Source organism: Amphiprion ocellaris, chromosome 7 (genome assembly GCF_022539595.1).
Source record: "Amphiprion ocellaris isolate individual 3 ecotype Okinawa chromosome 7, ASM2253959v1, whole genome shotgun sequence".
NCBI classification, from domain to species: Eukaryota; Metazoa; Chordata; class Actinopteri; family Pomacentridae; genus Amphiprion; species Amphiprion ocellaris.
Window position 1 is genome coordinate 11,876,888 of NC_072772.1, and position 12,053 is coordinate 11,888,940.

At 39.8% G+C, this 12,053-nt stretch overlaps 1 long non-coding RNA gene across 2 annotated transcripts in view; it reads left to right on the top strand.

Moving 5' to 3' along the window:
• The window catches only part of LOC118470758 (uncharacterized), a 36,166-nt gene extending 25,635 nt beyond the window's left edge, over positions 1-10,531 (top strand). For both annotated transcript variants that reach the window (XR_008602284.1, XR_004847901.2), the window contains one exon: positions 601-10,531. This is a non-coding gene — a long non-coding RNA (uncharacterized LOC118470758). The remainder of the gene's footprint in view (positions 1-600) is intronic.
• Positions 10,532-12,053: the final 1,522 nt, after the last annotated feature.

Consider the following 12,053-nt stretch of genomic DNA (forward strand, 5'->3'; position numbering starts at 1 on the left):
TCACAATGTAAAACTAACACACATTCTTTATTCCAATTCTTTTGCATGTTTCAGTGTATCATAGCAGCTGCTTAGAGACAATATACTAGTCTGTAATTTGAAACGTTCAGGCTAGATTTGAACAGAAGCAATAAAAGCAATGCAGAAGCAGTTTCTCTTGCTGACTACTGACATAAATCTCATACTTATCTTTTTTAAAATGGGAATTGCTGTGGTGGGTTCAAGTGTAGGTTATGTTGTTTTGTTGGATTGCATCACATTGTAAAACTGTCAATTTTATCATGGTTGGAAAAATCCATCCATCTTAGTGCTGAATGTCTGTTAGGAGCACGTCACTGTCCATGGAGCTGCACTTCAACGCTCAGTGTCAATGTTCTTGCCAGTATTTGTTCTTCACAACACCAACCTAACTACTGAAGATTTCCCAGTGTGAAAACTCTTACCGCACATACACACATTTAGTAGAAAACTTGGATGTTACACACATTTGTTTCCAGAGCTACAAAAATAATGAGAACTTTTGAGACAAACTGTTAAAGCAAATCAGCAGAATGATGAAAGAAAGAATTGTTCTCTTTCCCTGTGTTTCTCTTTCTACAGAGGAAAGAAGCATTGCTGCAAAGAGTGGCCCTTTGTTGCTAGGCACCAGGCATATTGTACAAGAATGCATCCCTGCTGTACTGGTTGTTGGTGATTTTAAATACATCAAAGGTAAGAGATCTGTGAAGGTAATAGAGCTGAAACATCCTATAGTAGACATAATCTTTAATTCATCATCAATTATAATAGTACAATACACTAGTTTGTCTCTAGTACTTCTGACTCATCAGCACAGTGTGTGGAGTGTGTTTTTGTGTGCTTGTGGAAATTATATATTTCCTTGACTTGGGTAAATTGGCTCTTTAAGTATTCAAGATTCAAGACCCTTCATTTGCCACATGTAACATGCAGCATAGTGTCCAGTCTACAGGTGTTTAGAGCAAAAAAGACATACAATATATAGACATACATTATCTACAATTATGCACCGATCAGCCACAACATTATGACCAATGACAGGTGAAGTGAATAACATCGATCATCTTGTTATAATGCAATGTTCTGCTGGGAAACCTTGAGTCCTGGCATTCATATGGGTGTTTGACATGTACCACCCACCTAAACATTGCAGGTCAAGCAACCCCTAACTCCCCATGGCAACAGTAGTCCTTGATGCCATTTGTCCCCCTTAGCAGGACAATGCACCCCAACAACACACAGCAAAAACTGCTCAGGAGTGGCCCAGGGAACACGACAAAGGTAAGGTGTTCACCCAGGTAACACACTCCCCAGATCCAAACCTTATTGAGCATCTGTGGGATGTGCCAGGATGAGCCTGATCTAGATAGGTCCCACCCTGCAACCTACAGAACCCACAGAATTCACTGCCATCATCCCGATGTCATTTCATAAAATTTGGTGAACAAAGGTGACCAATATGTATGTCTATCTGTGTATTCAGTTGTCAATGATAAATGTCTTATGTGAGCTTTAATCAATAGAAGCAAGGCATGAACAATATTTGTTGCTCCTGTTAACAGTCTACCCGGACATGCAGGGCTATACAGATAACAGAAGTTAACCCAGTATTAACATCGAACACTATTCCCTGCCATTGTGCATTCCTAAAACGTAACAACCTGTCCTTTGAAGACAAGTATCACAAAACTTGCCCTGCAATTTGTTGGCTGTTAAACATGGAAATGTTTGACTTTACAAGCTCAGAGAGAAGCATCCAGGTTTACTATTAATTCTGAACTGCACTGTTTAATTTGTGGAGGCTGGGCAGGTCCAGCGTGGGCTTCATCTCCACTGAAGGACCCACCTTGGACCACAAGATTCAGCTAACCCAGCATCTGAGTTAGTACTCAGTAAGTGTATTGTATGAGGTAATCAATGATACACTGTGTTTGTAGTGTTTGAAGTGCACCTCTCAGTAAAGGCACCTTGAATGAAAGAGACATCTCTAATCCTTCACAGCTTCACAACAGGAAACAAATGTGTAATCTTACACACTGACAGCATTGACAGATCACCACTTGTGTTCTGTAGTATTATTTTCAAAGAAGGACAAAGAAAATGTTGAATTAAGATACAAGTAAGTTATTAAAGTTTTGGTCAGAGGAACTGTACATGGTCAAGATCTGTTGGTTGCGCTGAAGGGTTTTCAATTCAATGATACCTAACTAAAGGGTAGACAGGTGATGAGATTGGTCACTCAGATATTGGGATATTACCAACATAAATGTCACTGCTGACATAGAACCTTCCTGTGTGCAGCTGGAGGATTTGAGAAGGACAGAGAAAGAAGAGCCAGGCAAGGATAGTTAGCTGTTGAACAGATCAGAAGTAAAAGCACAATTTGTCATTCTCATACTATGTATGTAGTTTTGTTTAGTTTGTATCTTGGATACTGCAGAAGTAAAATGAGCTTTTATCAGATTTATGTTGGTCCTAATCTTTCACAGGTTTGACATGGTGGTTAGAATACATATTTTCTTAAGTAAAATTTAACAAAAGGACATGATTTTGCCAGAGGTATTACACACACATTAAAAAAAAACCTTAATTGGTAATGTATTTCTCTGTGTCTCCAGCAGAGGGTGCTGTGACTTCACAGTTCACACAGCCTGGCTTTGGAATAAAACTGTCACCATTTCAGCATTATTAATTTGACTTCTTTCCGAGCAAGCTTACTCTACAAATTTTTCTTGAGCTTATTAAGCACCAGTATCAGCATTCAAGCCAAAGATAAAATGTTCCTAAAAAACTGGGCGAAAAAGAGAGTTTTTACTGAGTGAGTTAGTTAATGGTGGAATTAAATTTGGTCTAGGGTTGTTTTCCCTGATGAATGTACTTTTCATTTCCCTTCATAGCAGATTAGACTTGAAGACAAGCACAGCTAGATTGGCTTCCTGACTTTTATGCTATTTTAGCTGACAGACGGTTTGTCAGAATTTTAGTGTTAATGTACCTTTTGTTAAATGAGAAAGAGGGAAAATGATAATTTTTCTCTTAACATGGTACTCATGATTATTTTATTAAATTCATTCATAGTGTAGTTTCTCAGGAGAAAGCATAGTCAGGTCAACATCTACCAACATTCATCAATATTTCTGCACATTTTTGGGCCCTTAAATGTGCACATAAAGAAGCACCCAGAATGGCAACAGAACAGGAGCTCTGATCATATGCTGATGGTCCTTCCAGGTGAGCTCAGAAGTCCACAGGTGTGCAAATGGGATACAAGCTCCACCGAGTTTGATAGATTGTTTGATTGACGGCTCTGTTCCCCTGCCTTCTTCCCTCATCTCGTCTTCCACACACGTCCAACTTGTCCCTCGCTTCTGACACCCCAGACTCTTTGATCACTCTGCATGTTTGTACTGCACTGCAGAGAACTACTGAAGACTACAGCGAGAGGAGGAGAGCAAGAGAAGGAAAGGGGAGGATAGAGAGAAAACATTCCATGTCTTTGTTTTTCTCTCTGTGGCATCTTGCCTTGTGGGAGCGAGGCTCTTTGAGGGGAATTTGAGAGCTTAACACTGGTGTGTGTGATTGAATTTGCGAGCGTGTGTTTGTGTGCACGTGCGGGAACCTGGGAGACTGTGACAGTCTCTCTCTTGTTGACTTCTAAAAGTCCTCCAGTGGCCTGAGACATGACGCCGTACCACGTCCTCAAATAACCAAAAAAGATGTGAGGACAAAAGCACAGAGAACAAAGAAGGAGAGAAAGAGAAACAGAAGAAGTGAGAAAAAAATACCCAGAAAACCAAAAGGCATTTGAGAAGAAAAAAAATTAAAAACGTACAAGAAAGAATTCATTAGAGCTAGAACACGAGTGAGACCCAGTGCAAGACACAAAAATAAAGACAAATGAGAACAGAGGTAAAGGGGATAAGACGGAGGTAGAAAAATGATGAAAGCAAAGATGTTCAATGGGATAACAAGGAGACGTGTCATTCATCTGTCAAGGTGACAAGAAGTACAGCTGCCAGTTTCCTTCACTGAACATGCCGTTGCTGATTTATTGACTTTGTGTCTTTCCGAGTTCAAACTGCGGTTAACTGCTGAGTTTAGAGTGGCAATGGGCGAGGCTGCAGAGGCCTTTAAGGTGGATCAAAACATCACAACAAATTCTTAACATGCTCATCTTGCAGTGACAAACTAACAGCTTGCTCACCACTATGACAAAAAATAAAATCAATCGAAAAATATAAGAAAAAATGACATGACACAATACATTTATGCAATATAACCAGCTCTGTGCAGCATGTTCACCAACACACACAGCACTGATGATCTGTTCAGCCAAATGGGAAGCTAGAAGAGACAGAAATAGAGAGAGGGGAAGCATTTTGACTTATGCTAATATGGGGGAAGATCATCCTGTCCTTCACAAGAGAGCAGCTGTGAATTATCATGTCATGATTTCCAAGATGTTCTCCCTCCATCCTTGACGGCTTAGAAGACTAAAGGACAACAGCAACAGCACCAACATCAGTGTTGGGAATCTAGCAAACTGTCTTGGTTTTTCTACTTGAATGCTGTTGAAATTTGAAGATTAAGTTAAAGAGTTGTAATTTAGACTGCACTGACATTACTGCCTACATTTAGCCACAGATGGTTTATACCGATGAGCCCAAACATTATGACCACCCCTGACCACCAAAACAGTTCTGAACTATTGTCACATAGACTCTCGGATAGTTGGTCAGTAAACACCATTGCAAACTGGGAGCACTCGACAAGGCTTAGCATTTCAGTGCAGCGCCAACCCTGTCATCTGGCCATACCAGTCTCTCCTGCATCCATGATGTTGACTAAGAGGACTGATTTTTACTGCAATTATTGTAAGATGATAAGTGCTCAGATCAGATTGCTTCTGCCTTGCATTTCCTGCTCTAAAATCGGCATAAATATGGGTTTTGCCTATTAGCTGTAAGCAGTTTAGTAACTGCCAAAAAAGTTCTGATACAAATATCCCACTGAGCCTCAAAGCTCTTTAGCAGTGTTTTCGGTCTCTCTTTTGTCATGTTAGTCTTTGCAGTGAAAGCATATGACTCTCTCCCGGATGCACACTATATAGCAGCATAACTTTGAAGTGTCTTTAATTATCTTTACATGAAGTTAAGGTGATGCATAAAAAGTGGGTTGGCTAGGGCTTCTGATAAGCCCAGTGAGAGCATTTTCCATAGCAAGGCTAAAACAGTCTGCTTAGATTTACATATTGAATTAATGGCAAATCAGTGAAAATAATTATGTTACAGGAAAACATACATAAATATCCAAAGCCGGTGTGGAAACAAAGCTCAGGGATCTTTACAGCTCCCCACACCCTGCATATTATGAAGCCATTCGAATACTCAATTAAGCCAAACATGACAGAGCAAGAATCTAAAATTTCATGCAAAACCCCAGTAGCTACTTTCATTCTTTCCGTTTCCAAGCTCATTGTCACTTCTTGTCATCTCATGCATATCTCATAATTTTATAACTTCCCTTATGGTTGTATTTCTTTCCCTAATTAACCATGTCTCTTCTCTTCTCTTCTCTTCTCTTCTCTTCTCTTCTCTTCTCTTCTCTTCTCTTCTCTTCTCTTCTCTTCTCTTCTCTTCTCTTCTCTTCTCTTCTCTTCTCTTCTCTTCTCTTCTCTTCTCTTCTCTGATGATGACTCGAGCAGAGGGATAGAGGCTGTAATCAAATATGAAGCTCACCCTGTGCTCCATTCTTTTAAATCTGGCCCCAAAGAAGAGGGATCTAATTACTTCTTTGCCATGCAGAGAGCGAGGGTAAAACCAGGACTACCCAGCTTTGTCGGTTTAGCAGAGAAACTGTACAATCTCACATTTCTTCACTTCTAAACAGTGCAAAGGAAAGCTTAATCTTATTACTAGTGGGATTCCAAGTAAGCCCAATTTACTGTATTGTAAAACATCAAGGTAATCTAATGGCTCTTTAAAGGATACAAGACAGATTACCCAATAAAAGCTCCAGCATCCAGATAATGAGGACTGCCTAAAAAAGACATAAAGCTGTAGAGCCGTTATTGCTAACTAAGATGCATGCAGGACACAAAGAAAACCCTGCACTGCCTGATTTGTCCATGTACTGTATGCGTAGTATCTACACAATGACAGGGGAAAAAAACAGACACATACACATACAGTCACATACAAATGGATACACAAAATGCCCACAGTCTTTGCAGAGAGATTAGCAAATGAACCAAACTCCCTCTTCGAAAAACTCTGCATCTATCAAAGAGGTCTCAGCAGGAGTTGGCCGGCGCTCGTCTCTTCATCTCTTTCTTTGCCTGCGTTGTCCTTCTTTACTCTTCTTCAGGGATTTTCCTCAACAAAATTCAAAGTGAAAGGATTTTAGAGGCTAACATTCACAGCTTTGTTTGGAGATTAGTCATGTAGAATAAAGACGATAAGTGTGTGTGTGTGTGTGTGTGTGTGTGTGTGTGTGTGTGTGTGTGTGAACAAGTACTGTGGCCCTTTGTTGACAGCTGATGCATAGTTAATGTGATAATGACAAGCAGAGATGCAATTTGTTTCCTAGGGAGCTGCGTCATTCAGCCATTGTGGGGGGTTAAAAGGTCCATGGCGAAGCAGCATCATCAAACTGTACATCAGCATTTTATATTTACTGCCAATCACATCGACTTTGCCGCAGATTATGTCACCTATCTCTGCTGTGACTGTCAGTCTACACATTTACTCCTCCATTTCGACCTGTCTGTCGCTCAAGCTGTTATTAACTGTTCAAGACTGGATTTCCCTAAAGGACGACTCCTCCCGACATCTATGACTAGAGTACCAAAAACTCACTGCCTGTAGGTTTCAAAGACTGAAAGATACCATTTTGTGGTAGCTTGGATTCACAATGAATTCAAATGGTGATTAAAAAAACAAAACAAAACAATCTTCTGCAGCATAAACAGCTTCTTTGTTATGTTCAAAACAATCACCACTGCTCAAACAAATGATCAAATATGCTACTTTTTGTTGACCTTTGAATCATATTAGTGTGTGCAGAGTGGTGCATTTGGCGGAATCTGTGGTTCTTAACCTTGGGTTTATGACTATTTGGGGGGTTGCAAAATTGTTTTCACCCAAAACTTTGAGTTGTATAACAATGGCAGTGTCCTATGAATGTCAACTATTTTATTGGGTCATCCAAGTGTTTCCTTGGAAGATGAGGGAGACCCATATTATCTCTCTCTATCATATCACTTAGCATAAGTAAATGCCGGTGTGGTTCGAATGACAGAACGCCATCGTCTATGGTCAACAGCAGCTCTAGTAGCCTCCGCAATTCCAGTTCCTGCGATCTCTTTGCTGTCGTCAAGCCAACTCTCTGCAGGTCTACCTTTCTTTCTCTTTCCGTTAAGCATCCTTTGAATGATTGTTTTCTCAGGCAGTGATGTCTGGTAGCATGACCAAAGTAGCTGAGTTTCCTTACGATGTTATTAGATTTTACATATTATACTATATTACAGAAAAAAAATATTGTGGATAGTGGAACTGTACTAACAGAGCAGACAGTGCACTTTGCACTACAGACTCTCAGTAAATGAATGTGACTGCAGCCCTGGAATCGGAAACATCTGTAGAAAGATGTTCTTTCTGGTGTAAGCTTTCTTTTGCTGAAGTTCTCTCATTACTTCATGCCCCTGACTTGAAAGCAGAAGTAGAAGCTTTTATCATCTGGGTTGTCATGGCTTTTGGTTGACTTTGGTTGGATAACTTAACTAACGACGAATGAAGTATCATGAATTTTGAAAGATGTGCGTGCTTTGCTCCACACAGACCAGGTGTGTATTGATGAAAGCACGTTTATAGGTGCTGAAAGATGTAGTCGCAACCACACGTACAAACACGTACTCCATGGGTCAGACAGTAATTAAAAAGTGTTCTGTTCTTGGAGTCACAAGGTTGTAGCTGCCTGCAGTCCTGAGGACTGCATAATGAGAGGCAAAGAGCAGCAGTCTAATCTCCACTTACCTTCTGTAGTTTAACGCTCTGTCAGACACTTTTCATTCTCCTTCTGAATTTCTCTTGTTTCACAGTCAAATTGTCATTTTCTACTTTTTTCTCAGTTAACTAAATGAAAAGAATTGAATAAAATGATTTATTAATATAATTTTATGAATATAATTTATTAATATATTTTGAAAAATGTTGCACTCCCATATTTTCAGGTATCATTTGCGTTGTGTCAACAGTAGTGTAGTATTAATGAGATCAATAACACTCAAGATGAGAGACCACAAAAAGAGCAGACCACAAAGCTATTCCAAAACAAAAATAACAGTTTGCATGGAAACACAAAGTGAGCTCTGAGAGACTGGTCTGTCTGAAGTTAGAGTACACAGACAGAAAATTCATTCAGCTTTTGCTTTAAAGACGACAGATTGTGTTTTCCACCCCTAATGGTGGAGAAATGATCAACTATATAGAGCAGAATTTTAATTTTGTGACCAAATGTCCACACTGTAGGAATGCATAGCTGGAGGGGATCAGGAATCTTTTGTACTGATGCATAGTGCTTTGTTTTACCCACATTTTACCTTGCATAATGCTTGTCTCTATTGTACGTATACATAAACTTTATTTTTATAAACTTTTAAAAATGTTTTCCTATCTGTATTAAGAGGCTTTCATATATTGTTTCCTGGATTTGTAAGTTTTACTGCTACTGATACTGACTTTTTGACACACCGCAGTAGGAAAAGCAGATATTACCAATGACAACAATTTCTCTTGTGTCCAATCAGGACCCTTTATACTGAAACCTTTTCATGAATGACACCTGTGCTTTTTCTGTTGCAACACATAAAAACAACTTTTACACCTAATTTCGTCATAATGTGTTTTTTTTTTTTTTATGCATGATTAGGTATACTGTGGTTCAAAAGTCTGAACCTGCTCGTGAAGATGCATTGATTTTGCGTTTGCATCAAATATAATCAAATTTATTGACTAAAAAGGACAACACCAGTTTACCAGTCTCTAATCAACATCAACCTAAATTTCAGAATACCTTGGATCTGCCCTCTATTTGTCTAATGACAGCAGCAGTCATGTTGGCATGGACTCCACCAATTTGTACAAAACCCGATGACCCATGTTATCCCTGCATGACCTGACTATAGTCCCAACAGCTTATTTTCATGGCAGGAATGTTCAGTAAATGCTCAGTGGGGTTGAGGTCAGGTGACTATGGAGGAAGGTCCATGACAGTCAGCTCTTCTTTTTTGGTCCTCCACTAGTTCTTGCAAGGCTTTGAGTTGTGTTTGAGCTCATTATCCTGCTGCGGATTGAATCCTTCTGTACATACAGTGTAGCATGTGCCTGAAGAATGGAGTGCTACCTCTCCTTGCTCAGTTCAGTGCAGGTGTCCAACTCCAGAGCAGACAGAACCCCCAAACTACCAACCACTAACCTCCTTTTGACAGTACTTTTGCTGATTGGAATCACATGTTTAGCAAATTAATTGAGCCAAGCTTGACTTATATGTCCTCTGATTGTGTGGTATTTTTTTTGTTTTCCTGATTGTGCCTTGAGTACAACTGATCCAGGTTCATTTTCGTGCATTTTAGAAAACCATGCACTTCCCCCTTAGAAACCTTTAGTCTCGCTATGATTTGATGGTGAGAAAGCCCCTATTTGCTTGGAGTAACAATTTGAATTCGAGACTTTCACTTACTAACACAATCCTACTCAGTAGTTCTGCTGGGACCTTGAGCCACAGCTGCATTTATGACAACAATAGCTGAGAGTTGATTTACTTTGAACGAACCTCTGGGGATGCATCACATCCACCAGAGTGTCATAAGAATGCAGCTTCAATAGTCCTTTTCACAGCAGACAATTTGACTTGTGACAGTAGGGAGAGCGCAGATGTATTAATGAAGGGTGCATTGCGCTCAGGGGAGGCCCCGTTTTGGACGTGCTGGTTCACTGTTGTGGCTTGCTGGCACACATTTTGGAACCAGCCATCATGTATTCCACCTGTTATTTCCCCACTGTGACAAGTTGAAATGCCTGCAGTGAAAAAAAAGCTCAATGGAAGGAAACCAACTCAGAATGTGACCTTTTACACAAATGAGTAAACATTGTCAGCGACACAAATTTGATCCTGAAGGTACAAAATGTGAGATTTTAAGCATGAATATAGCATCAATGTAGCGACAAACACCTGCAATGTAATGAATAAACTAGCATACGTGTCCTTAGCAGATAATAAAGTCACATTCAGGGCGCCCGTATAGCTCAACGCGTTGAGCGGGCGACCCATGTACAGGGCTGGTTCCCGACGCAGCTGGCCCGGGTTCGATTCCCGCTCGCGGCCCTTTGCTGCATGTCTTCCCCTGACTCTTCTCCCCTGTTTCCTGTCTCTCTCTCACTGTGCCTATCCAATAAAAAAAGCTGACAAAAAGGCCAAAAAAATAACTTTAAAAAAAAAAAAAAGTCACATTCTTCATTTTATTTATGCTATTCACCAAATTTTTATACGCTTGTTTCATTTTTGTTTAGTGTGAGAGGCTAGACTGCTGTTTTGCTACTTTCCTCTGCTTCTTCTCCACTCGTGTCTATCCTGCTCTGGTTCCATGTGTGGAAACAGACACACATAGAGTGGACTGGAACAAACACAGCAGAGTTGAGAACAACTCATTGTGGTCAATCATATATTTTAACTTGTTAGGTGTATTGTGGTTGTAAATGACATAGGAAGGGAGGGGGGATGTGTGGCTGGCAAGCTTGTTTGATTTAATCTAAAACACAAGTGCTCTATAAACATCTAGAGGTTCTGAAAATTGCATATTATGAATGTTCCTTTCTTGTTCATTTCACAGTGAAGGAAATAAGATCCCTTGATCAACTGGAAATTATTTTATAACAGTTAGATAATGTGCTTTTCTGGATTTTTTTTGTAGATACTCTGTCTCTTACAGTTAAAATAAACCTACTATTAAAATTATAGACTGCTCATTTTATGTATGTGGCTGAAATCATGAAATATGCAGCTGACCCAATGCTTATTTCCCTCACTGTACATGCCCTAATTTTTGTTTTTGAAAAATGTTTCTAAATCATCAAGTTTCAGATTTTTTTTCAGGCTCATATATGACAAGTTCATTATGTGGTCATATTTTTTGACCCCACTGTGTGTTTATATCATGTTATTAAGTCCAAACCACATATACACATATGGATTTGATCTGATAACAGTGCTATAGCTTCTGCTACTCACACTGTCATGCTGGTATCTTACAGCTGGCCCTCATATTTTATTCAGCTTTCATTTTTTCCTGATCGCTATTTTTTTTCTCACCAAGTTAACAAGACTAGTGTCTATTACTGGATCTTTGGCTTAAGATCTAATAAACAGAGCTCCTCCAGCATGTTTGTATTCTCGCCTTTCTATAACAGCACTCATAACATGGTCCAGAGATGGCAAGTGGGAAGTTACATGCTGCAACACTCTTGGGAACAGTGCCGGGCAAGTGTGCTCCACTTAGTGTTCTGCCAGAACAACTCTGACAGCATGTTAATGTTAGTGAGGCGACGGGTGCCAATACTTTACCCCATATTAAGGTTTTCCACTAGAGCAGATGCCATATGTTCTTTTTTGCCACAGCCATGTCTCCTTCCCTTTCAGCTTCGCCTTAAAGGGACCCAGTGCAAATGAGGGAAGAATCTACAGATTCTCGTGCATCTTTCTGTTGCTAATGCATTTCTGTGTTCAAAAGCCAGCGCAGGCAGGAAAAGAACAGTCTTAACAGAAATAAATATAAAATAAGAAACATCCCCATTCTTTTCTTCCCCTTCACAGTAAAAGCACGCTGTTTTTACATTGAAACCAGCTTCCTAGATTCATCTTTTCTTTCTCGAGGAATGGATTTCCATATGGCAGATGATCTTTGGTGTATATCACAATTCTAACTTACACTGAAGGCAACTTTTTTTCTGTTGGAATGTTTGTAAGCCGGATCAAATGCA